The sequence below is a fragment of the Heterocephalus glaber genome, unplaced genomic scaffold (assembly GCF_053883595.1).
Source record: "Heterocephalus glaber isolate CG9 unplaced genomic scaffold, H.glaber_assembly_v1.0 deba00001577, whole genome shotgun sequence".
NCBI lineage: Eukaryota > Metazoa > Chordata > Mammalia > Rodentia > Bathyergidae > Heterocephalus > Heterocephalus glaber.
Genome location: NW_028258358.1, coordinates 31,436,903 through 31,451,264, shown reverse-complemented (window position 1 = coordinate 31,451,264; position 14,362 = coordinate 31,436,903). Strand labels below are relative to the sequence as shown.

General features: G+C 40.1%; 1 protein-coding gene across 9 annotated transcripts in view; it reads right to left on the bottom strand.

The window, feature by feature from the left end:
- Positions 1 to 1,397, bottom strand: part of Mbnl2 (muscleblind like splicing regulator 2) — a 153,215-nt gene extending 151,818 nt beyond the window's left edge. For 5 of the 9 annotated variants that reach the window (XM_004870843.4, XM_004870847.4, XM_004870845.3 and 2 more), the window contains exon 1: positions 1,139 to 1,337. The gene's annotated coding sequence lies outside the window, so the exon portion shown is untranslated. Of the gene's footprint in view, positions 1 to 1,138 lie in introns of all 9 variants that reach the window. The other 4 variants (XM_004870848.4, XM_004870844.4, XM_004870849.3 and 1 more) reach the window with 4 other exon arrangements.
- Between the last annotated feature and the right edge of the window lie 12,965 nt (positions 1,398 to 14,362).

Genomic DNA, 14,362 nt, shown 5'->3' with positions numbered 1-14,362 from the left:
ATGTACAGTTAACTATCTTTCCACTTAACCTTTGTCTTGTAAAAGGGACAGTAATGTCCCTTGAAAAGCATTCACGGTTGTGGTTAGGCAAGTCTGGATTTTCTTTTCCTTCGCTTCAGTGCTTGCTAACTATTCTAAAAATGTTACACATTTATTGTAAACACATGCTTCCGAGGCCTAACAAAAAAGCACAGTTTCCTCATGCCTGGCAGAAATTTAAAACGGAAAAGGGCAGAAAGAATTCTTTAACAAATATATCCTTTCCCTCTCCTGGGCCAAGTGTGTTAAAAATAAATCTTTTCCATCATTTCTCACTGCTGCTTGTCGGCAAGAAAGTTGATATGGTTCGGCGCGGTGAAAACACAGCTTTAAAAGCTAGCTTGCTCTCATTAAATTATTCTGCTGGCTGTGTGTTCTCATTAAAAATGCATACAGATCAGATAATTGCAGTAAGCATTATTAACCCAGCTTTACTTTGGAATATAATGGTTCCACTTTAAAGCTGGAAACAAAGGCTCGGACATGCCAGGAAAAGAAATGTAAACATTGAACTACAGTATCAAAAACTTGCCAGAAAGCTACCTCTTGCTAGGTTGTTAAAAACGTGTCTTTGAAACTCAATTAAAGCCTAGCATTGTAGAAGGAGGGAGGTCCCTAATTTCCAATACACAAACCTATTTTGGGCCCAAATATTCAATCGATGATTATTTACTATTAAGTGTTTTGTTTTGTTTTTTAGAATTGTTAATTGCAGGTCTGTTTTCAAATAACAGAATCAACGTAAACTTTACCTATTCCAGAACTAACTATGACAGCTTGAAAATTTTCTATGACAAGAAAATAAAAATGCCCTCAAGATTTCAACTGAATTTAAAAAAAAAAATAAATAAATGGATCTATTCTTTGAATAAAAACTCGCCTGTATGCCTCACCCCAAACAGGCGGCGAAGATTCGAGCTTTTGCCATTTCTTTTTCTCAAATCAAAATGTTACGTAAAACTCCAGGATTCCCGGCAAGTATTACATTTGAATTAGTGGAATCCGGTTTCCCTGGCTTCCCTAAGCAACACACATGGAATGCAGCACACTGCAGCAAACTCTTTAAACATTCAAAAAAAGGGGGGGAGGGATCGCCTACCTTGTTTAGCTCAGCTTGTCCTCCCCCTGTACAGTAACCCCAGGGACATCTGGCAGAATCGAGTGGCCCAGGCTTCTCCACTGCATCATGAGGAAGAAATTTCCATGCCAATAGTTCTCCTTCCCTGTTTATTGTACTCTGAACGCCGTCTGCCGTATCTGGAAAATTTTACCTTCAGATGATGAAGCATAGACAGTCTAAACTCTGTTGCTGTAAAGCTGCAGCCCTTCCTTCCGACAAGACCCGCCCCGCCGCGGCCAGCCAATCGGCAGCCAGTTCGTCAGCCCTCCTCGTCTGAAGCGGGCCCTCATAGGATGACTGACACGGCAACACAGCGCTTGCAGTGTCTGAAAACAGCGCATCCATACTGATGAAAGGGGAATTTCCCTCTCCGAAGAAAGCAATCATAGCACCAAGACAAAGTGGCACATAATTGGCAGAGCACAGAGAGGGGTAGCTCAGGAAACACGCTCGAAGACAGCCAGCCCAAAGCTGGGAGCTGCACCGTAAATACTTTGGAAAACACCGAACTCCGCAGATTCCAAAGAAATGCAGGGTGTACCTGAAACTGAAGTCGTTGTACCATTTAAGAAGGCGTATGTGAATATTATATATATCTGTTTTAAAGAAAAACAATTCAATGCCTGCCATGGAAAGTGATACCTTACAAAACATTTACATATGATTTCCATGCTTGAGAGAGAATGTATCAGCCAAGAACATATTCACAGTCAAGACCTGTTTGTAGCCCAGGCACACACAGTTTTTCTGTAAAACATCTGTTATTGCAGTGGTTAATTACTGTAGCCCATATATCTTTCATCTAAGTTTTCAGACCATTGGGGACGTCAATTAGGGAATGCTGCACAATAAAATTGATATCTATACATTACCCTTCGGAGCTATTGCCAGACTCCCACAGAATGAGTAGGTGCACCTTAACCGTCTCAGATGCCATTTGATAAATCCCTTGCTTTGGCCCACGTCGTCATTAATGGAGGGGTGATTACAGGAAGGTATTTATTGCTGAACACACAGGACACGTTATTCAAGGGGGGCCACCAGGTGCCCCTCCACAAAGAATGTCTTGCGAGGTGCTGAGGTTCTCTGAGATAAAGCAGAAGAGAAATGGCAAGGTTGGTAAGGGTTACTTATTTATTCTTTTCCAGTCAACAACATTTCTGCATGCCTTGAAAACAAAAACATATGGCACTTAGAAAACACAATAAGCACACATTTTCCTTCCACTAAACACAACATTTTGAATTTTAAAAATTAAGTATGATGGGGCCAGGGATTTAGCTCAGTGGTTCCGCCGCCTGCCTCGCAAGCCCAAGGTCCCAAGTTCGATCCTCAGTACCAAAAAAAAAAAAAAATTAAATATGATGGTTCCATGACTAGACCGAGTCAGGAACAAAGCCCTTATTCATCTGAAAGGTTGAACCCAACACCATTTTTTTTTAATATAAGCAGCTATTTAGTGCATCTGGAATGGAGTAACAGAGTGGAATGTAATAGTTTCTTTTCATTTTGCCAATTGTGTCTTACAGAACACAATGTTTCATATGATTTGGGGACTGTTTCTTCAAGAGAATACCATATTTTATTCCCCTCAATTTTTATACTTAACAATACTCTCTTTCCTATGTAAGTCTTTTTAATATCATAACTTCAGCCTTTCATCTGGTATAATTTTTTAGAAATTTAAATTAGCTTTGTGGTGAAACAGAAAGTTATCTTAACATAGTAATATACGTAATACCATACGGCCTGCAGACAGGTGATCCAAGGTTTATGATTCTCCTCTTCCCCATCTCCCTCTGATTCTGAATTTGAAATTTTATTCCTGAAAGTTTAGTCCCCTTTAATCTCCATTCTCATCCCAAGAAATGAAGTCTCATTGTTTTTTTTTCTCCAAGCTAACCCAGAACTCTGACCCATTACCCGCATGGTACAAACACTAATTAATGGCTTCTGGGACTCAAGCCTCCTAACTCCAAGCTTCTTTGTTGCCAGACAGGTTTTCCTGAATCTTGTAGAGTCATGTTCCTTTCATACTCAAACCCTTCGCTCTGTAAAATCCAAATTACAGACTTTCAAGGGCTTTCATAATTTGGTCCCTCCCTTCCTGGCCAACTTTTCTTCACTGTTTTCCTAAAGGAACTTGCCAATAGTGTCATTCTTCTCTCCCCTTCCATGATTATTTCTGCCTTCCTCAACCTGGAGTCATCACATCTCCTTTTTTCCCCTCTCCACTTTAGCTTCTCTGAAGTTCTTCAAAGTATTCTGAACTATTCTTTGTGCCAGACCATTTTAAACCCTTAACATAATGTTAAGAAAAATAAATCAACAGACATGCTTAAACATCACATGGTATCTCTTATACGAGAAACCCCAAATATAAATAAAAAGCAAAATAAAAGGTAGAGAATAAGTATGGAGATAGATCTTTTGCAAATGGTAAGGGGACCAAGAAATGGAAGGAGAGGGTGGAAGATGAAAAAAGAATCAAGATGTGTTATGTACATGTACCAACTCCCCAAGAAGAATGTGGTCATTGTGTATCACAAACATGCACTAATAAAAAATTGAAATCTAAGAAAAAGTCCTTATCGTCATAGTCTTGTACATATAGCTAGCTTGCCTGAGTTGATCTTTGCATCTCAGAAGGTAAAGTTTGTGTCATATAGTAATTAAGATAATGTGTACATCTACACAGTGACTGGCACATGATAAATGCTCACCAAATGGTAGCTATTCTTATACATACCATGCACAAATATGATAATTTCATGATTCTTATTTCAAGAATTCATATCATCTTTATTCAAGTGAACAAGCTGGAAACCAGACAGAATTTCTTTTTTTTTTTTTTTTGGTACCAGGGATCGAACTCAGGTCTTTACACTTGCGCAGCAGGCAGCGAAACCACTGAGCTAAACCCCCGGCCCTGACAGACAGAATTTCTTGACCCTGTTCCCCAACCACCATTATCAAGGACTATTGAGTTTAACCCTTGAATATTCCAAAATGTTTCACTTTGCTCCCTCTTTACCCATACAGCTTTGTCCAAGCTATGGGTGTCTGTAACTGTTTCTATTGAGCTAGTTTCTTAGCTGGTCTCCTAAAATATATTTTAGATCCTCTTCAAGCCCTTTTGCACATTTCAGCCAGAGTACAATTTCAAAACCAGAAATCTTATTTTTCCACACTCCTTTCCTTAAAACCTTTACAATAGAATGAATTGTGTGTCCTAAATTCAGACGTTGAAGTCCTAACCGTGAGGTGAGGGCATTTGGAGACAGGACTTTTGAAAGCAATTAAGATTAGGTAAGGTCATGAGAACGGGGCCTTCGTGATGGGATTAGTGTTCTCAGAAAAGACACCAGAGAAAGGTCTCTTTCTCTCCCCACCCTGTGAGGACACAGCAAGGAGGTGGCCCTCTGCTGGCCAGGAAGAGCCCTCCCTAGAATCTCACCACACTGATCCCTGATCTCAGATACCTCATTTCCAGAACTGAGAGAAAATAAATTTTGGTAGTGCAAGTCATCTAGTTTATGGCATTTTCAAATGACAACCAAAGTAGACTGATACAGCCTTTAAATCTCTCAGAGCTGCTCTTAGGAACATGATGAAGTACTCCTCCAGGCTGGGAATCACCTGACCTTCGCCTACTTCTCTGGCCCAATCAGAAGCCAGTTTTTCAGGGACCCTTTCCCTGACCCACAAGATGAATTTAGGTCCACCTGTTGTTTTCTCTCACAGCCCTGTGGACTCCAGAATAGTGCTTCTCAAATTTTAATGTGCACGCAAATCCCCCGGGGATCTTGTTAAAATGCAGATCTGATCTCACTAGTTCCTGGGTGGATAGTGAGATTACGGTTTTCTAACAAGCTCCCAAGTGGTATTGAAGCAGCCAGTTCATGGACCACTCTTTGAATAGCAAGCTTTTATAGCTGTTGTGCACTTCGGAGCAAGTACTGCTGGATACGGTTATAGAGTTATTTAGTTCATTGTTTACTTCAGGTCTACCTTCCCAGCCACCTTTTCAGCATCAGGAGTCACCGTTGTTTCTGCATCCCCTAATTTTCATGTAACTGAAAGATGGGGGTGGAGGGTGATCCGTAACAAATGCATGCTAAATGAATGAAGTGACTGATGCAAAGCACTTGAGATATAAGCTGGACTTTCCTTCTTTCTTCTTCTTCCTTCTTCTTCTTCTTCTTCTTCTTCTTCTTCTTCTTCTTCTTCTTCTTCTTCTTCTTCTTCTTCTTCTTCTTCTTCTCCCTTTCCCTTCTTTTCTTTTTGTAACTCAACATATGTTTCTTCAAACTGTGGAAAGAAGCTTAAACTTTATTGAGGTTATAATATGCCGAATGGGAAGGAGAATGGTTGAGAAAGCAAACATAGAATAAGTGTGAAGACGATCAAGTGCATCTGACGTAAAGTCAGAGCTAGAAGAATCCAAATTTAAAAATAACACCTTTGGATTTGTCAGTTATCTTCTACAGGTTGATGAATTCCAAATCTGTCCCTCCATCCCTTTCGCTTGGCCTCTGGGCCCAATCCTTCACTTGAATGTATCAGAGATAAATTCATCTTCACCTTTTCTCCAACTAAAATAGTGTTTATTCCTTCAAATGTATTTCTCTTATGTTTACCGCTTCACGGATGCGAGCTGCAGTCACTGATGTCTGCTTCTCTCTCACTTCCTACTGTATCCAAATATACCCAAGTGCTTTATATACCTTGGCCCAGGCTCTTCTCTCCACTTTCTCTGCTGTGTTTCTAGTTCAAGCTCCCATTGCCTCCTGTCCAGTCTTCACCTCTGACCCAGGCTTGCCCCTCATTTTCCACTCTACTCGCTGCCTCAGCCCAGCAGAGGAGGGAGGGGAGGGAAAGGGGCAGACAAAGATTTAGGATGTGTTATGTGCATATGCCAGCTCCACATGATGAATGTTATCATTGTATACTGCAAATACTAATGCATCGATAAAGAAAATAATAATTTGTAAATGAATTAAAGAAAACGCAAATCTTATGATGCATGGCCTGCATAGTCTTTCCGTCACTCCCATTATCTTCTGGATAAATCCTCTGCTTACTTCCCGAGTATATAATCTCATTGTGCCTCTGGAACACACTTCCCTCTTACTTCACATTCAGCATTACTAAACTCATTCTCGTCTCTGGAATGTGTCACATCCTTGATGAGTTCGACCTGGATTATCTCTACCGGAAACATTTTCTGTTCATTTCACACCCCCCTAACGTGTTTCCATCTAGCAGCACTGCATATCATCTTCTTCAAGAAGCCTTCCTTGACTGCCATGACTTCCATGGCACCTCGACATTTTATTCATGATAGCAATTCTCACAGTGCGTTATAAATGTGTCTTACTTGCTTGTATAGCTCACTGGCCTCTGTGAGACAAGTGACCATACTTTCTTGTCAGTGGTTGTTCCTTAACATGCAGTTGTACAATAGCAGACACTGAGTACCTGTTGAATAATTAAATGAATAAACATGAAAATGGCACTGGTGAGAAAGTTCCAAAGAAAAATAGTAAAGCTATAGAGGTGATGGAGCCCATAGCCTATATATACACACATACATGTATACATATGAAGACTGAGTAGAAAGAAAAGGAGAGCTAATACAAAAGCTGAATGGCACATGAAGTTATGAGACCATCACCTTTGGTAGATACACCAAAGTTAGCAAGCTTTCAGGTAAGGGGAAGATTAATTTTTGATAATGTTTAAAATGGCAGTGATTTCCAGAGAAACAGAGTCTCCCTTTGAGTGAAGAGTGTGTCTTAGAACCGAGGAAGTATAGAATTTAACAGAAGAGGTGTCTAAGGAGGGGAAGGATGTTCATAGCAAGGGAGAAATGAGGCAGGAAGGCAAGCTGCAGAGGGACCAAGTCTGTGGCAATTCAATTTGAGAGCTCACTTCTCTCTCAGTGTACTTCTGCCCTCCACCTCCACACTTAGTCCATTAATAATGCGCTCTTTCTTATTTTCCTCTAGTTGCTTCATGTATAGACTAGGTTTTAATCCCCTTGAGGAAAGAGAACAAGCATTACCATCTTGCATCCTCCATGATGCCTAGCAGGGAGCACTGCTGAATTTATTTTGGTTCATTGATTTCTATTTAGAATTCTGAAGGAAAAATTATGAACTTTAGAGGAGATTGGTATTTTTTCTAATGTGTGGGTTGTTGAAAATGCAGCAGGGAATAGAAAATTGGTTTTATAATTGTCAGAAAAAGTTATAATGTTTTTTATGGAATCTGTCACAGGAAATATTCACTGATTTCTAAATTTCCTCTAAAAGTCCAGGGGCCAGAGACTCTGGGGAAAACCTTTTTTTGGGGTTAAGGAAAATAAAATGAAGTAAACTGCATAACGCATATCAATGAAATAATATGTGAGGGACACTCTGCATAGAGCTTGGTAAATTACTGCTCAGTGCACGTTAGCTATACCATTACTACTTCTGCCCTCAGGATGGGCACCATCCTGACCCTTAGCTCTAGACTCTTAGAAGGTCCCACTGAAGCAGGGTTACTGTATGTCAGCAAAATGGTAAGGAACTAAGGTAAGCATGTGGTGTTCAGTAATATTTTCTCTTGGCCAAAAGAGATACAAAATCATTCCACTTAGTTATATCCAAACACTTCCATATTTGTGTTTTAACAGCTTAGTAGCTCTTTGAAAGTTAATACAGAATATTTGAGAGAAATAATCTTTTTTTCTCATTCTTAACCCCAGTTAGTTATGAATGGACTGTGCATGCCTATTGGGCACTGGGAAAAATTCTCAGTTTGAAATCAAATTGGAACCACTATTTTCATTTCCTGTTCCACACTGATTTTCGCATGGTCCTTGCTTCTCATCTTAATGATGACTGAAAAAAATCCAGTTTTGCAAAAACATAAAATATCATCAAAAGGAAGGAAGTGTGATTCTAACATACAAATTGCAAATTACCTTGAGCTAATAGTTTGCACAGGCCCTGAGAGAGGTTGAGTACTGCCTTGTTTCCCTTAGAAATGTAAAATCTCCCATGAAATCCTTGTGAGCTCACTACAGTTTCCCAAGGTGCCCAATGGCACAGTTTGGGAAATAGGGCACTAAGGTAAGAACCCTAACGGGTAGCCAATGTCTCTCTGTGTTTTCTGGAGTAACAGTGGTTTTATGTCTCCTGTCCTCAGCCCTAAGGGCATTTGAAATTGCAGAGAAAAAGTCAGGTCAGACGTTCCTGGACATGCTCAGCCCTGGAGCTGAGATCATTTGAAATCTCACAAGCCTCCGATATATGGGTGTGGTTTATGGTTCTCTAAAGCTGCAGATGTGTGTGGGCGAAAGAAAAAGAGAGTGAGACAAGGGCCGCACTAGAATGCCAGCTGTTATAGCCAGAGGGACTTTCAAATACCCATCCACCTTTGAAGGTGGTGAACTGTGAAAGTGAGTGTATATAAGGAGCAGCATCCGTATCTTTCCTGCTGTTCCTCTTCCATAGGACCAGACATGTCATTGCCTGCTCAGTCTACTTCTATGCTGGCTGGAGGTCACCATGCCTCACTCATTTATGTTGTGGTTACTAGAATGTGGCTCTGCCCCCACAGTAAAAGATGAATCCCATCTCTTCCTCCATATATAAAGACTTTTTTCTGATACAGAAGAGAGCCCTCCCATCCTGAAATGCTACAGGTAGATAGCATAATTTCCCTCCTGGTGGATTACTGGAAGCATTTTTCCATCCATAATTTTTTCCTATCTTCTGAGTGAGGAAGTCAATCCTGCAGCAATTGGCTAGAAGGAAATATACCTACCTTGCTCTACTTCTCCCTGCTCTTCCATAGCATTTACTACTTTTTCCCAAATCTATAATCTCCTTGGTGTTTATTGTCCATTGTCTGTTTCTTCTGTAAGAATGCCCACACCCTAGGCAGGGACCTTCATGTTCTCTTTGTCAGCACATCAGGGATTCACCATAGAGATCTGTTAAATATACAAGTAAAATATTTGAGGACCAACATGTAGTGCAGGATGAACAGAAGATGGTATTTGAGACACAAAGCCAAGCATCAAAGCTAAGGAGTACTTGGAGAGGTGAAGGGCACACAGGTAATGGGAAAAAAATAAGAACCAAGATACATCATGTACAAGCACCCAATGATAAATGTAAATATATTGTATACCTAAAATGTACCAATAAAAGAATTTAAGCAAAAAAAAAAAAAAAAAAAAAAAGCTAAGGAATACTTACTAAGGAGCTTCTGAAGGTCCTTAGAGCCAATTGTTTGAAAAACAGGAAGATAGGAAAAGTCAAATCATCCAAAGACAGTGTAATTTTGGTGTCCCAAGACTGTGTGCTACTGCAGAGTCAAGTTTTTACATTTGTTTGATATAGGATGAACAGCCCAGGTCTCTAGAAAGTGTCTTTAATGCAATGGAAATAGCCTCTTCTTCAAAAGGTTTAGAAGTAAGTGGCTTTGAGGGAAGAGAAGACATTGGTGAGAACATGGATGGGCACTTGTGCCAGTGAGAGTACGAGAGCCTGTGGACCGAAAGGGAGCTTGGCATCCAACAGTGAGTGTGGACCAGACTTGAGAGACAGAGAAAGTGTGGCAGGTGTGCCTTCACAGCTGTGATGGCTAGCTCGCATCGAAAAAAGTTTACTACAATATAATGTTTCTTACAAAAGTCTTTTCAATGGCCTGGTTCCCATCTTCATCTCGTTCCAGTTCTTTTGGGATTGCCACCCTACCTTGATCCGGATATTCACTTGTTTGATGACAATTTGTCAAATACTCATAGGTTATTGGTCCCAACCAAGATCTTCAAGATAGAAAGATAAATGAGAAAAAGACCTGACTCCAAGGAGCTTCATGTATTACACAATGATCTCCAAAGCCAGATCCGAGGACACTGTTTCCAAATGTTCCAGAAGAAAAAGACCCATGGCCACGTACATTTCAAAGTTTGAAGTAACTACATTTGTTTTACTGAGGGACTTCTTAGAGCCTTGATTCTGGGAATACGTCCTGTGAATCTGTCTCCAGGAGGGAGTGTATAGCTCACAGTGTTTGAGAATTTAACTTCATGACAGAACTTTTCTTCAAAACACATCTAACTAGTTTGAGTGTTCTAGGGGATTCATTTGGAAAACACTGGCCCTGGCCTAGATATGTATTTGTTTTTCTTTTCCCCTTTATTACACCACGCCATGTGCACTTCTGCTTACCTTACTCAGCCCAACATACTTTCCTTGGTGCAATGTTTTCTCACATCATCAAGGTCCTTAGCATTGCGATGAACTGGTGAGACATCCACCATGTCTCAATGCTACCTCTCTTCATTTTTCCAACATACAGTTACCCTGGAAGTCTGTGTGGCTTCTGAAAATCTTGGCAAAACTTTCGTGACCCATCTTAGTCCTTCCTCTTGGGCAGATTTTGGAGACAAGTTACTCAGGATTTTCTGATGGGTAGAGAGCTCCTCATAGCTGGATAGTGGCCTGTGCCCATGACTGTCCTTGGAAATCTCAACCCTTTCTAAATCCAGGTTCCAAAAGAAACATTTCTAGAAAATGCATTCATTACTCACCTTTTCCCTCTGCTTAATACCACTCATGACAAGCACTTCTGGGGAGCTCCCAGAGGCATGGGCACAGGGAGAGACAGTCTATTTGCTAAACATTTGCATAGTGATTATTATGTGTTGAGTGCAGCACTAGAAAATCCATTATGCTATTAAGTTTCCAATTTTATATATGAGAAAAGCTACCCGAGTGATAGAGGAGACTTCATCATGCCACACAGCTAGTCGGTGTTGGAAGCACTGTACACACACTGGCTCTAGAGATAGTAATCAAAAGATATGGTAAGTTAGAAAGGGTGAAGTGTTAGAAACACACACACACACACTAAGGAAAAGGAAAAGTGGGACATGCTTGGGAAGATTAGATAGCCTAGGTGGAGCAGGAGGGAACAGTTGTGTAGCCAGGTTGGTCCTGCTGGAACCAGGATCCTGGGAGGGAGATCTGCAGAGGTGAGGAGGAGGGCCACAGGATCTCTGGAAGAGCATATTCTAAGCAGAAGACACAAACACAGGAGCAACTCTGGAGACATTCCTGTGGGGGTGACCTCTGCGTTCCACTGCCCTGGCCCTCAGTTCGTCCCTAAATGGCACCTCTCCTTTCTTAAACTTGCTGCTGGGCCACTGTACCAGCGGCCCAGTCCATTATTCAGAGCTGAACCACGGCAGCCTCTGTCTTCCTGTCCCCTCACGTTCCAGTCTGTTTTCACTGCCTTTTCTCTGTCAACAACCATAGCTTTGCAGATCTTTCAGTTTTACCTTCCTGTATTTCCTATCTCCCTTTTCACTAAATTAAAAAAATTGCTACCTCTTATCAGGTTGATCCGTTAAACAATCTTATCCTGATATCCATTTAGATCTTAGTTATAGTCTTGATAAAGATATTTCAAACTCACGTAAAATGTTCTGAATATTCTCTCAAGGACACATACACATGTTATGTTTTATACTACAACTTTTTAAAATATATATATATATATATATGTGTGTATCAAAGAGAAAGCATCTGGCTTCATTTTATCTGCCTCAGAAAAGGGACCATGTCATGGGTATATTCTTTGCAAGAAATGGGCAATTATTAGAGAGAAAAGCAGGTTCACCTTAGCAACAGCATTAGATGCCGATGTCATCACCTTACATCATTCTGGCCTCCTGTCACTGTGTTCTTTCTCTAAAATCTCAAACCACAGCTTTATAGACTTCTGCATTTAAAAGCCTTAATGAAAAAGAAAGAAATAACCATATTTAAATATTCGCTGAGTCATTCTCATCTGGAACAATGCTAGCAGGTCTCCCTTCTACTGCAAAACAAAATGGGAATTGTTCTTTTTCTACTTTCTCCGATGCGTAACACTGCTTTGCCTGTACCTCATCTCTCTGAGCTGTTTGCCCACACACCCCTGGGACTGCCGGCCCCTCCAATGAGCCTGATCACTTACAAATGGCATGATTTTATTCTGCCAAGCAGTCCAGTCCTGAGATGATTATAATCACAGATCCTAAGGCTGGAAGAAATCTTTTGCTAGGTTCTAGTCCCATTTTTTGAAGGAGAGGAAACAGATACAATACAATGGACGCTTGACTTACCAACTCAGTTCATTTCTGAGGGCTGGTTGTAACTCAAGTTGGTCAATTGAAGACTTGGGCTCCTCTCCACAGCCTTCAAAGTCTCTCTCCTGTGTACAGGCAGATCTCCGTGTCTTTAAGGAGACATTGGCCCAGGGTTTCTCAGTTAACCCCACACAGGAAAGGCTGCTGTAATGTTCCTTCCAGAACTTTCTAAGGATTAGATCTGTATCTGAGACCATCTGGAAGCACAAGTGGCCACCATTCAGGTCGTAACTCAAGACTTTGGTAGGAAGTTAAAATTAAAATTCTAGTCAGAACCCAAGTTGTTCATATGTCCGGCTGGTTGTAACTCGAGGGTCTACTGTAGTTGGATTTTATGAAAGACAGAAAAGATTGTTTTCTCCCTGGAATTTTGTGGTTCCTCAAAACTTCAGTGAGGATTCTCACAAGGTGTCAGACCGTGCACCAAATATTATGTTCCCTCAGTTTTGTCGTCCTCCTCCTCCTATCTCCAGTTTCCTCTGCCCACAAGGTTCCATGCACCCAACTTGTTGAACTGCAGCAGCCAGAAATTTGTCCTGCCCCAGGAATGGGATTGAGAGGCCTTCACTTAAAAGTTCCAATATTGTTCTTGGCCTCAAAATAAATAACATTTAAAGAACGATAGTATATAGAGAATCATTTGAGTTGTGTTTGTTTACACTCATAAACATTTGTATATTGACAAAAAAAATTTGTTATCGATGAACAGGCAACTATCCACACACACATTGCACTTTTACCAAATCAGGCTCTGGGCTTTCAAAACCACAAGCTGTTCGTCAAAGACAAAGGCTTCTTTGTAAGCTTTCTGCACACATTAACCGTCAGCCTCCAAAAGTAATTTTAAAAGTTCTCAATTTGTTGGATTCCTGACTAAGAAACACAGATGATATTTTTAATCTATTTAAATCTTACAAGTTATTTTTAACATAATTAAGCATTTATAACTTTGCTTTATAGATACATGCTTTGAATTATGTAACATCACTGAGCTAATACTTTGGACTACGCTTTAAAAGATTCTGTTTTCAAGATTTCATGTTTAAATATAATGAGAACATTCTCCTTGGGTTAGAAATTAATGTCTTTCTTTTAAAGATTTTTTTATATTGTAAATAGCCAACAATAGGGTCCCCAAATTTATAGAAAATAGTAAATTTCATGAAATAGGCAATTAGTACACTTTTTTCATACTGAGTCAACTAACAAGTACTTAACTGGCACTCAACTAAGAATACTATCAGTATTCTCAAGGGAGACAAAAGGCCTGTCTAATTTATCTTTATGTCTTCAATAGTGGAAAGACTATTAAGCATTCATTGCACACTCTTTTTTGAAAAGCACTTTACAATAATTTATCACTTCATACTCAATCTGAGCAGTCACTTTCTTTACTCAAATTTTATGAGTAGAGAAACTGAGGCAAAGGAAGATTGAAGACAATCCTGGGTCTCCAAAGAACCTCGCAGGTAAGGTAGCTTTTGTGTGAAATTGAGCAAATCCTCAAACAATCTGGTTCTGAAAGCTGAGCAAATATCCACACCCAACTGACAGGTTTGGGCAGGAAGTTGGCAAGTGAAATTTTGGTAGATTCTCTTGTTAAACCAAGGAAAACAGTAAGTGGCGAAATTGTCTTGGAAACACAGACATATAGAAAACTCCCTGTGATATTCTAAAGGAAATATGGAGATTTTAGTTTAAAAATATGAGTAATGTACCCAAGTCATTTTTCTTCATTTTCAATTTATTTATTTTTATTAGTACATGTTTGCAGTGCATAATGTTTACATTCCTTGTGTGGCAATGGTACACGTACATAACACATCTGCATTCCCTTTTGTATCCCCTTTCCCTTCCCTTCCCCCTTCCATCTCCTGACCTCCTACCCACTGAGGAAGATCTAGCTCCCTACGTTTTTTAATCTGTCTTTTATTTTGCTCTTTATTTATACTTTGGGTTGGGAATTTGAGTTCATTTCTTGTCTTTTTAGCTGATTGGGTGATGTG